Here is an 11,084-nt window from a genome sequence, read left to right on the forward strand (position 1 = left end):
GATTAGAGGCAGAAAGCACGACGGCAAAGAGGGCGTCGCTGAGCATGGCAGAGTTGACTGTGATGTTGTCAGACTCAGATGCGTGTGGGGCCCACGGGACTTAGAAGAGGTGGGTGACATCGGAGAGAGGGGAAAGCATGGACCAGATGTCGTCGTGGTCGGAGACATCTCATTGGATGTGGCGGATGTAAGAGGAGGCGAGAAGAGGGGGGGGAGAGGGCAGCGAGAGATGGAGTAGAGCTTCCAGGGTCCGGAGGGAGTGTCGGGGAGAGGGAGGATGCTGAGGAGATTGGTGCCGATGATTCCAGTGGTGTCAATTACGAGTGCGATGGAGGGAGGTCGAGGTGCAACGGGAGTGGGGTCGAGGTTGTGCTTGGCAGCTGCGCAAACGACTCTAGCCCACCACCAACTCGTAGTCTGTGTTCATGAACGCGGTGTGTTTTTCCTTCTAGCGTGTTGCGCGTTAAATACTGGCTTTAATGACTAATTCATCACCGTCTCCCTATGGGATTAAGATCCTAACCAATAAAAAAATGGAGAGACCACTATTATATTATAATTAACAGTTGTGATTTGCTTTTTAATATAAATTAGGAAATAAATGCATATCAGGGAGCATTGTGAGGGTTAAATTTAGGATAAATGATAGCGATACACTAGGCATATCGATGGCTATGAATAATCTAGTAGTCTCTGCACTACGTTTTCTGTAGTGAGAGAATCCAAATCCCTCGCGATAACTAATAGATTTTGTGATCTTGCCTTAACTAATGGATTGCGATCTTGCCGTGACTGACTGGTAATTTGAAGTTAGTTAATAGTTAATACTTAAATATGCAAATTAGACACATGTATATACTAATTATTATCCATTATTTAAAAAATCTATTAATCAAAATCTTACTTTATAAAAGAGTTTTTTAAAATTAAAAATTATCAATTGTTCCCTTCAACATAAAAAATAATAAATCCAAAAATATATAAACCCCACAAAAATCCAAAAATTACTAACTAATTCTTGAGATCCACAAATTAGAAATAACCTCCTAATAAATATAAATTCCAAATGTGCATGTAAAACTATCAGAAATTTACAAACAACTCATTAGGATTCAGAGCTAACAAATAAACAGATAAAATCTAAAAATTTCAACTAGCGCCAAAAAGTTAGAAACAATAAACTGTAACTTTTAAAATCCACTAGGTTTTATGCACGTGTAGAGCACGTGGTTAAATATCATGATTAAGTATTTTTAATTTATTTACTTACTAAAATTTGTTCCTCCATCCCACTTTGATAATTTTTGCACACTTATATCTCTAAATTTTATCATTATGATTATTTATTTTCTTTGATGTTAGTTTAAATAAGCTACACTCAATTTTAAATTTTCATATTGATAAGTGAATTAATATGAAACAAATATAATCCGAATCAATTTTGAATTATCATGTTATTTAGACCGACATGAAACCAAGCTTGAAATGAAAAAGTATAGTATTGTAAAAGTTAAAAATACTTGAAAAAATAGCATTATAAAAGGAAGATGAATAGTTAAAGCTACTAAGACAAGATAATTGGTTAAAAATAGGCTAAAATGACACAAAATAGAACATGGAGTTTGTTCCTAATCCTTAATAGACTTTTAAAAAAATCATAAACTAAAGATTAATGCTAACTCTAGTACAATTTTATATGATGAAAGCATCTACATAAGCATACAAAAAGTACTAAAAAAGTTCATGAAAATCTTTTCTAAAGATTTCTAATTTACTCAGAAATATAATAAACTATTCTATAAAATATTCAAAAAATAGCGTTTTTCATTTCTTCTGTTTTATTTTTAATTGAGCTAACATCAATTCTTCTCTACATTTATCTTTTTCATAAAATTAGACTACTTTTAGATGCTAAAAAGGAATAGTAAACCTTAACTTGTGTAAAACCCCAGAATTTTTATAATTCTATTGGAAAATTTATTTAAGCTTTTATAAGTTTTATGATGTGTGCTTACCATTCTATGACGAATGGAATCAGTTAGAATTTATTTGGAGTTTATTTATAGCTCGGGTTATGGTACCGCGAGTCTGTCGTCATATAGTAATTTGAGCTATTTTTGGTGATCAGATAGGCCTCAGGATGATGCCATCGATCTTAGAATGTGTTTTTATGCTTCGAGCTCAGTTTGGTTTGATTTGAACTTCGTTTGTAGTTTTGATTCCGGAGGCGCGAGCCAAATCGAAACCTATAGTTTTTTATTTTTAATATTTTATCTGTAACTTAGATGGATGCGAAGTCAGTGCTATCATTCTCAGAACATCGAGACCGTGTCAGGGGTAAATTGATGATTTATTCTGGTGCAGGTGAAAATCAACTGAATTTCGAGCTGATAAAATACACGGATATATAATTATGTTTATCTGCTTTAACTTAAGTTATCATCTATTATGGAAAGTTTACTTGGTCAACTTTTAACATGAACCATTGGATAAGGGTTTGAGTGATGTGGATTTAATCTAAGCCCTTGCCCTTGATTCCCATTTTTAAGAGAGAGAGAGAGGGGATAACTTTGTCATGAAGGTTCTCTCTCCTCCATAACCATTTTCTTCCTCCTCTCTCAAGCTCAGGTGAACACAGCCATGGTAGGCCAAAAATTCTTTGGAGGAAATTAGAGAAACTTCGTGAACAAAAAAGCTTGGCCACGAGTGGATCTACATATTTCGTGAAGAACAATCCACTAGTTTTCATTTTTCGGAGATCAAATCATCATTAAGGCAAGTTCATCTCCTCTAAACCTCACCCTCCTTTGGTGTGTTGTATTTGATTATATTATTAAGTGGAATTCATGATCAAATACTCATATCTTGCCTAATCAAACTATAAAGGAGGGATTTATGATTTTTTTAGGAAATTAAGAACAAATCTAGTTATAAATCATGATATTCTTGGGATATGGTTGATATGATATGGATTGCAGAAAACTGCAGCACATGTATGATGTTTAACTGAAGATTTAAAATAACAAATAAACTCTAAATTAAACCAAACTAGTTCCAAATGAAAACTGAGTATAAAAGATAAACTCCAAATTAAACCAAACTAGTGCTAAATAAAAGATGTATAAGTCTAGTTTCTAAAATAGGAAATTATTCTTAAATTGAGTTTGTATAGAGAAAGTTATACTCAATTTACCAAGGACATGTTCTGTAGAAAACTACAGCACGTGTATAAACTTCAAATGAAAACTGGGGATAGACGATAAACTCTAAATTAAACCAAACTAGTTCCAAATGAAAGCTGTGTGAGTCTAGTTTCTAAAACAGGAAACAATTCTTAAATTGAGTTTGTATAGAGAAAGATATAGTCAATTTACTAACCATATATCCTGTAGAAAACTACAGATATGCTGATTTGAAATGATTGATATATTACCTGAATGTTTATTTGAGTTTCGCTTTTTAGTTTTTAACGCACGACTTCTACGACACATATGCACACATGTGGATGGAAGTATGTTGCATGAGATTCATACATGGTACATGTGTTTAGCTAAGGAGTTCTTGTAGCCTAATTTCAATATTTGTGCGATACGTGGGAGCACGTATCATCGGCAAATTTGATGAACTACGGGCGACTTGATCTCTTAAGAGAGATGGTACATAGGCAACTATATTGGTGCAGCCAGATTTATAAATGATGATTTTCTATTTTATTATGGGCATTATAAGTCTGATATATGTTGGTATGAGCTTGTCTATGATAATACGAGTATGTTGCCTGAGTTGGGCCTATTAGCCACTCAACAGAATGTTGCCTGAGAGAAAACTATGAGAGTTACTTAGCAGATTATTACCTGAGCTAGACCCTACAAGTCACTCAGCAAATTGTTGCCTGAATTAGGATTTATATCACTCAGCAGATGGTTGCCTGGGTTAGGCCTAGCCACCTAGCAGAAATATGAGTTGAAAAATGAGTTATGCTAATGGAAATTTATGTTTGGTTGTGAACCACTTAGTCACCTTTATGAGATAGGTTATCGAAGGCCTATACTCCTTAACCTATACCATTATAGGATGGGTTTCATGTTAGTGTTCTTTAGGAAGTTGTATTTCTTGAGTTGTTACAAGAAACTTGATGCAAATTCATGATTTGTTAAGATCGTTCGCGACCATTTGGATGAACTACAAGTGGCTTGATCCCTTAGGAGAGAGGGTACGTAGGAAACCAAATCGGTGTAGCCAGATTTTTATATGATGATCATCTATTGCATTATTGATATTATGAGTTTAATATATATTGATACGAGCTAGTTTATGATAACACAAGATTGTTGTCTGAGATGGGCCTATGAGCTACTTAGCAGACTATTGCCTGAGTTAGGACTATACGTCACTCAGCAGATTGTTGCCTGGGTTAGGCCTACGAGCCACCTAGCAGAAATGTGAGTTGGATAGCGAACCACTCCAATGGAAATTCGTATTTGCTTGTGAACCTCTTAATCATGTGCATGAGATAGGCCGTCGAATGCCTATGCTCATTAATCTATACCGTTATAGGATTGGGTTTCATATTAGTGCTCGCTCTCTAGGAAGTTGTTTCTTTTAGTTATGATCAAAGATATTGTCGCATGATGAGTTTTTACATGCTTTTATATTGTTGACATTTTCTTTCAGATTTATGAGTTACTTGATGCAAATTTGTGATTGTTGAGGTCATTAGTGACCATTTTGGATGAACTACGAGTGGCTTGATCCCTCGAGAGAGAGGGTACATAGGCAGCCTCCTTGGTGCAGCCGGTTTATATAAAACTTCTATGAGTTTTTGTTTGAAATGTTTTTGACGACGTACAACGTCGTTGTTTTAAATCTATTTAGGTAGACCTTTAGGAGCGCAAAGAGTCACATGCTAGCTTGTAGCAGCCGATCTTACTTCCAAAAGTGATTAGGACACACTGTTGACTATATATGACCGAGTTACCTCGCTCTTGCGAGCACATGAGATTTATGTGCTGATGCTTATTATGATTTCTTTATGTTCTTGCTAAAGCATTCTGATGATGTTGTTGTTTTTCTTTTCTTTTCTTTTTCTTGAATGCTATTTCAGGAAATTCTTCCAAAGTGCAAAGAGGTGCATGCTAGTTTATAGTAGCAAGGATTTTATTTTTGTTAGTTAAGTACTCCATAGGGTTACTTTAGCTGTCTGTACTCTTGTGATCGGAGTCGGGTCGTATCCGTACAAGTTGTATCTTTTTGGAGGTAGAGAACCTCCTATGGATATGTATATTTTGATACAGTGTTAGATATTAGTAGTACTTGGGTATTTGTATAGAATCTGTTAGATTTTTGTTCTTGTTCAGAACCTCTCATATGTATGATTTATGTTCACCTTTCAGTTCCGAATTGTGTTATTCCTAAATTCCAGTTTGAGAACATTACAAATCATTTTATACCTGTTGTATATCCCTAATTCTAAAAATTGTCATGATATTAAGATCATTTGGTTAGCCTTTGGGGTGTCTTACTATTGTTGTTTGCTAGAGTAATAGCAACAGTGACATGTTAAGCTTGCATATGCACAGAGGAGAGTGTACAGCAGGTTCTAACATCTCTAGGGTTCACCCTGGACTACAGCCAGTGTGAAAATTAGGGGCGTTACAAATTGGAAGTTAAATTTATATATCTTAATGAAAGAATATCAAATAACTACTATTTTCTTTGCAAAACTTTGAAATTTTAGTTATTTTTTTATGAATTTGAATTTTGAGGGTATGTTTTGTAAATTTTGAAATTTTGAAATTTTGAGAGCATTTTTAAAAAATTTAAATTTTAAGTTGGGTACTTGTAATTTCTATATTTCATGTGTTGGTGATAAGTTTTTAAATATCAGGATATTTCTTGCAACTCTAAAATTTTGAGGGTATTCTTTTTATAATTATTGAAACTTTGGATTGTTTTTTGTAAAATTTAAATTTTCAGCGGTCAGCTGATAATTGTTAGATTTGATATATACTGATTATAAGTTTTAAAATTTTAAGATTTTTTTGTGATTTTAACTTTTGAAGGATTTTTTAAATAATTTTTATAACTTTAAGGTTATTTTTTAATTTAAATTTTTAGGTTTTAAATTTAAAATTTTAGGTGCTAGAAGGTAGTCCCCTGAATTCATCTTTGTAGTTTACAAGTTTTAAAATTTTAGAATTTCATGGTGGTTTTTTATTATTTGAACTTTTGAGGATGTTTTTAAAATTTTTAAAATATTGAGAGTATTAATTGTAAATTTTAAATTTTTTAAAGGGTGTTGTTACTTTTCAGATTTCATGTTGTTGCTTAAAGTTCTGAAACAATGTTTGTGTAATTTTAAACATTTGATCTTTACCTTAACAAACCAATACTTCAGAGCTGCTTCATGTATTTTGTTATTCTTATTTTTTTTTAAATTGTTGAGCTAGGTAGTTCATATAGGATTAGGATATGATGTATGATTAGGATATATCAAGATTTAAATGAAATATTGAAAACAGTGAATGATAATTTTGATCATAGAAAGATTTTTCAGGACTCGTACTTTTAAAGGGAGTATGATAAATTACAGACAATCCCTAGAAAATAAAAACATTAACAAAAATATGTTTGAAAAGTTCAAAAATCATAAATAGCCCATGAAATTATATAAATAACCTCTTGATAATTTTACAACTGAGCCTCTTAAAAGTTTTAAAATTTAAAAATATCTCGTAGAAGATTTTACAAATAGCCCTTTGAAAAAATCACAACTAGCTCCATAAAAGTTGCGAAAATAACAAACACCTTATTGACAATTTTTGAATATTATAAATAATTACCAAAAAATTCTATAAACAACCCCTTCAAAGTTTTAAAAACTAGAAACAGCCTGAAAATTACAAATAGCATCACGAAAGTTGTAAAAAGCTCCTTAAGATTAAAAATTACAAATAAACCCCTAAGAACTTTGAGAATTACAAGAAACACCACAAAATTTAGAAAATTATAAGTCACCCCTTTAAAATTCAAAAACTACCAAAAAGTACTAATAGTCCTCTAAAAATTTTAAAAATTACATATAGTCCTCTAAAGTTTTATGAATAATCCCGTAGAATTTTTACATCCAATCCCTTGAATGTTATGAAACTTACAAATATGTGCTTAAAGATTTTACAACTAGGCCCATGAAAGTTGCTAATGTAACAAACATTATGCTGAAAATTTCAAAATATTACAAACACATCTTTGGGAATTTTGAAAACAACACCTTGAAAGTTTTCAAAACTTTAAATTTCTATACTATTTAATTTTGGATTTCAAATTTAAAATTGTAATTTATCTAAGAAAAACATACCACTCAAACTATCTACTTAAACTAATAAAAAAACTTTATTCTCTTCTTCCCATAACATAATAAATAGAAACACTCATTGTCTCCCCCTTCATAAGCATTTAATGTATTAGTTAATAGATAAAGTCTATAAAGAAATATAACCAATCATCTATCTTGTTACACTAGCTTAACTTACTCGGAAGAGTATATAAACCAACATATATAAATCAAAGAAATTATAACAATATGTGTTGTGCCAACACGAGCTTAATACATGTATACTTTAATGGCCAACTAATTTGGAACCTTCTGAAGTTTGACAGTTTATTATAAAATGATCTCTATTGCTATTTTTATTATAGAACACCACTGGTTGCAACCACTTATTCTTATCCAATCCCCAACGATAAGCTTTCCTAGTCGAACCAAATCCAACTTAACTTGTGAACTTGCACAACGTAAAGAAAACCACCTTTTATTTTAAATTTATACATATATCACTTTTAAAGTTGGTTTTTGTTGCAATTAACCACCTCCCAATCAAATTCTTCACTTAAAACCCAAAATTACCCTTAGAAACTTGCATTCATTATACATGATTTTTTTTTAGTGTTTAGATCTTGTTAGGAGTTTATTTTTGATTTTTTACTGAAATTTTGACTAGGAGGTGGCTGGTTGCAACAAAAACCAACTTTAAATGTGATTTATGTATAAATGAAAAGTTAAAGGTAATTTCTATGTAATTATCTTATCGTTAATGTGGTTTCTAGGGGGAAAACCTAGAAGAAGAACAGTTTCATTAGAGTTAAAGAAAAGACATTTTAGGAAAATTAATATGTAAGCGAACTGCACGTGCTCTTCTAAAGCCAAGTTAACTCTTAAGTTAGCAAGAAGGGCTTTTATCATACTCCCTTTAAAAGTACGAGTTTGGGAAAATCTTTCTATGGCCAATATTACCCTTAGGTTTTATTGAATATTACATTGTTATACTAATCTATTCTAATTATCTTATCTTCTTTGAATTAATAACTAAATGATTTATTCTTTTCATAATGAGACTTAACATGTTATTGGATAAAATAGATATGTTTCATATAATTCAAATCATTTACTTATTTCAGTTTGTAGAGAAATCTAAAACATAATGCTAGACAACACTAAAAAGTTTTTGGACTTTATAAAAAATATTCTCCAGGTTTTTTAAATTACAAAAACACACCTACAAATTCAAAATTTTATTAAAGCATCTTAAAAATTATAAATTTTACTTATCTCAATTTAGTGAGAAATCTAAAAAATATATGCTAACTAGAAACTGAAAGTTTTTTTGACTTTGGAGAAAATATCTTGTAAGTTTTAAAAATTATAAAAAAAACCCCTAAAAATTAAAAATTTATAAAACACACCTTGAAAATATCAAACTTATAAACATACTAAAAACTAGGGCTGGATTGGTAGGTATACCAATTACATTTTCCTAGTACCAAGTACCAACCAATATATAATTGGTAGGAAAAATTCACCATTTCTACCAACCAATAACGTTGGTATACCAACTACTTGGTACGGTTGGTACTTTGCTTATTTTTTTTGATGGAGGTCGATTTCGCTTAATAAATTTTAAAAAGGGTCTTTTTTAAAAATTTGTCCTTTTAAGAGACAATGGGCAACCAAGTTCTTGATAGGAGTTAAGATATACCTTCACGCCTTCAACTTGAGTTATAGTCTGTTTGATCGGTGCTAAGGTAGGTAAGGGGACACCAGCATCAACTAGTTCCATGACACTGTACATTATATTGAAGTGAGAAATCATATTAGATGATTAGGGAAAAACCATATAAAGCAGCAAAATAACTTGAACCTAATTAATCAAACGAAAACTGCATGTATGCTAGTTAATGTTCATTTGCAAGCCACCAATTGTGTCATAAAATGAATGTGAAATAGAAGAGTTAGACAACGTATTTGGTAGGTACGGTTGAGATTTATCTTCCCTAAATCTATGGTTGAGATTTAAGGATATATATATAATTTATATATTAAATAATTTAATATAATATAAGTTGGTAGGTACGGTATACCATGGTAGAGGAAAATGTGTACCACCTACCGTACCATATTTTGAAGCTGGTACGGTATACTGTACCGTGTACCAAGTACCAATTTGATGGTATACCAACGTATTTGGTACGGTTGGTACATGAATTGGTTGGAATGGAATTGTGTACCATTGCCAGCCCTACTAAAAACCTACAAATAACACAAACAACCGTAAAAAGTTTATGGAATTTGTAATACACACTCTAAACTTTTTACAAATTATAAAATAAAACCCTCAAAATTATAAAATTTATAAAAATCATGATAATTTCTGACCTAACAGTGCATTAAAAATATAGAAATTATAAATATTTCCTACATAATTTATAATTTATAGAAAACACCCTTAAAGTTTTAAAAATTAGAAATAAATGTTTAAAATTCAAAATTTATAAAAAAACACCCTGAAAATTTTAAATTCGTTACTAAATTAAAAGCATAGGAAGTATTAATAATCTATAAACAATTTACAATCTCTAGAAATGCCTATAAGCTTAAAAAATTATAAAAAGTCCTTAAAATTAATAATTTACAAAAAATCCATGAGAATTTCTAGCCTATAGACACTAAAATAAATATGCAAAATTACTAACAACCCTTGAAAAATTAAAATTTTGCAAAAAATATCATACACCTTTTAAAAATATAGGTTTAGGAAAAAAAATTTATGGTAAATATTATCCATAATTTTTTTGAAAAGAACATAACTAATTGAAAATCTATTAAACTTGAAATTTTAAAAAAAAATACCCTTAAAGTTTAGTACATTGCAAATTACCACTCCAAAGTTTAAAATTTTTCAATAATTTTTTTATAATTTCTTGATTTTAATGTAATGTTTAACAATTTTGTGTATTTGTAAATTATAAAATTTAGAGTATTTTTTTTACACTTTTTAAAACTTTTGAGGGTGTCTATTTTATAGTTTTCTAAATTTTTATTGTGTTTTTAATGTAATGTACATATACATCAACTAATGATGATATTGAAAAATAAGTCGTTCTTAAGATTATTAAACCATAGTTAAGTGTGCACATCACTATTCCTAAGTAGTATAGTTTATATATGCAAAAATTTTTAGACAATTTATGTAGTGGTTAAAAAGATTTTGAATTTAATATACTATTTTTTATGAATTATATTTAATGTGAACCCACCATATAGTTTTGACTGTGGTCATTATAACTTTAATATGTTTGATTGATTGACTATATAAGTATATAGACCATAGATTACTTTACTTTATCACATGAGCTAACATTTGGTGCTTAAAAATTTAAATTATTACTTTTAAATTTAATATAAATAGGAGCTCTAATAACATTTATTTATTTACCTACAATATAATACAATCTCAATTCCTATTTTTTGCTGGAGATTTATTCCATAGTTACGCGTATCAAATTAGTAACTAAAATAATAATTATTTATGCTTAAATTAGGATAATTGTAGTTGGTCACTCACTATGAAATTTTTATGAAAATATATAACTTACTTTCTATAGCTATCTACACTGCCCATGTATATTTTATAAATTAGTTCTTAATTTGATATATTAAATTACTTTTCCTTTATATAATTTTTTTCTTTGACTTTTAGACTGTGTAATCACTATATCACCATTCTAGCATAGAAATGACCTCACTC

General features: G+C 30.3%; 1 pseudogene; it reads right to left on the reverse strand.

Moving 5' to 3' along the window:
* LOC109847039 overlaps positions 1-9,128 on the reverse strand; it is a 23,895-nt pseudogene extending 14,767 nt beyond the window's left edge.

This window comes from Asparagus officinalis, chromosome 7 (genome assembly GCF_001876935.1).
Source record: "Asparagus officinalis chromosome 7, Aspof.V1, whole genome shotgun sequence".
NCBI lineage: Eukaryota > Viridiplantae > Streptophyta > Magnoliopsida > Asparagales > Asparagaceae > Asparagus > Asparagus officinalis.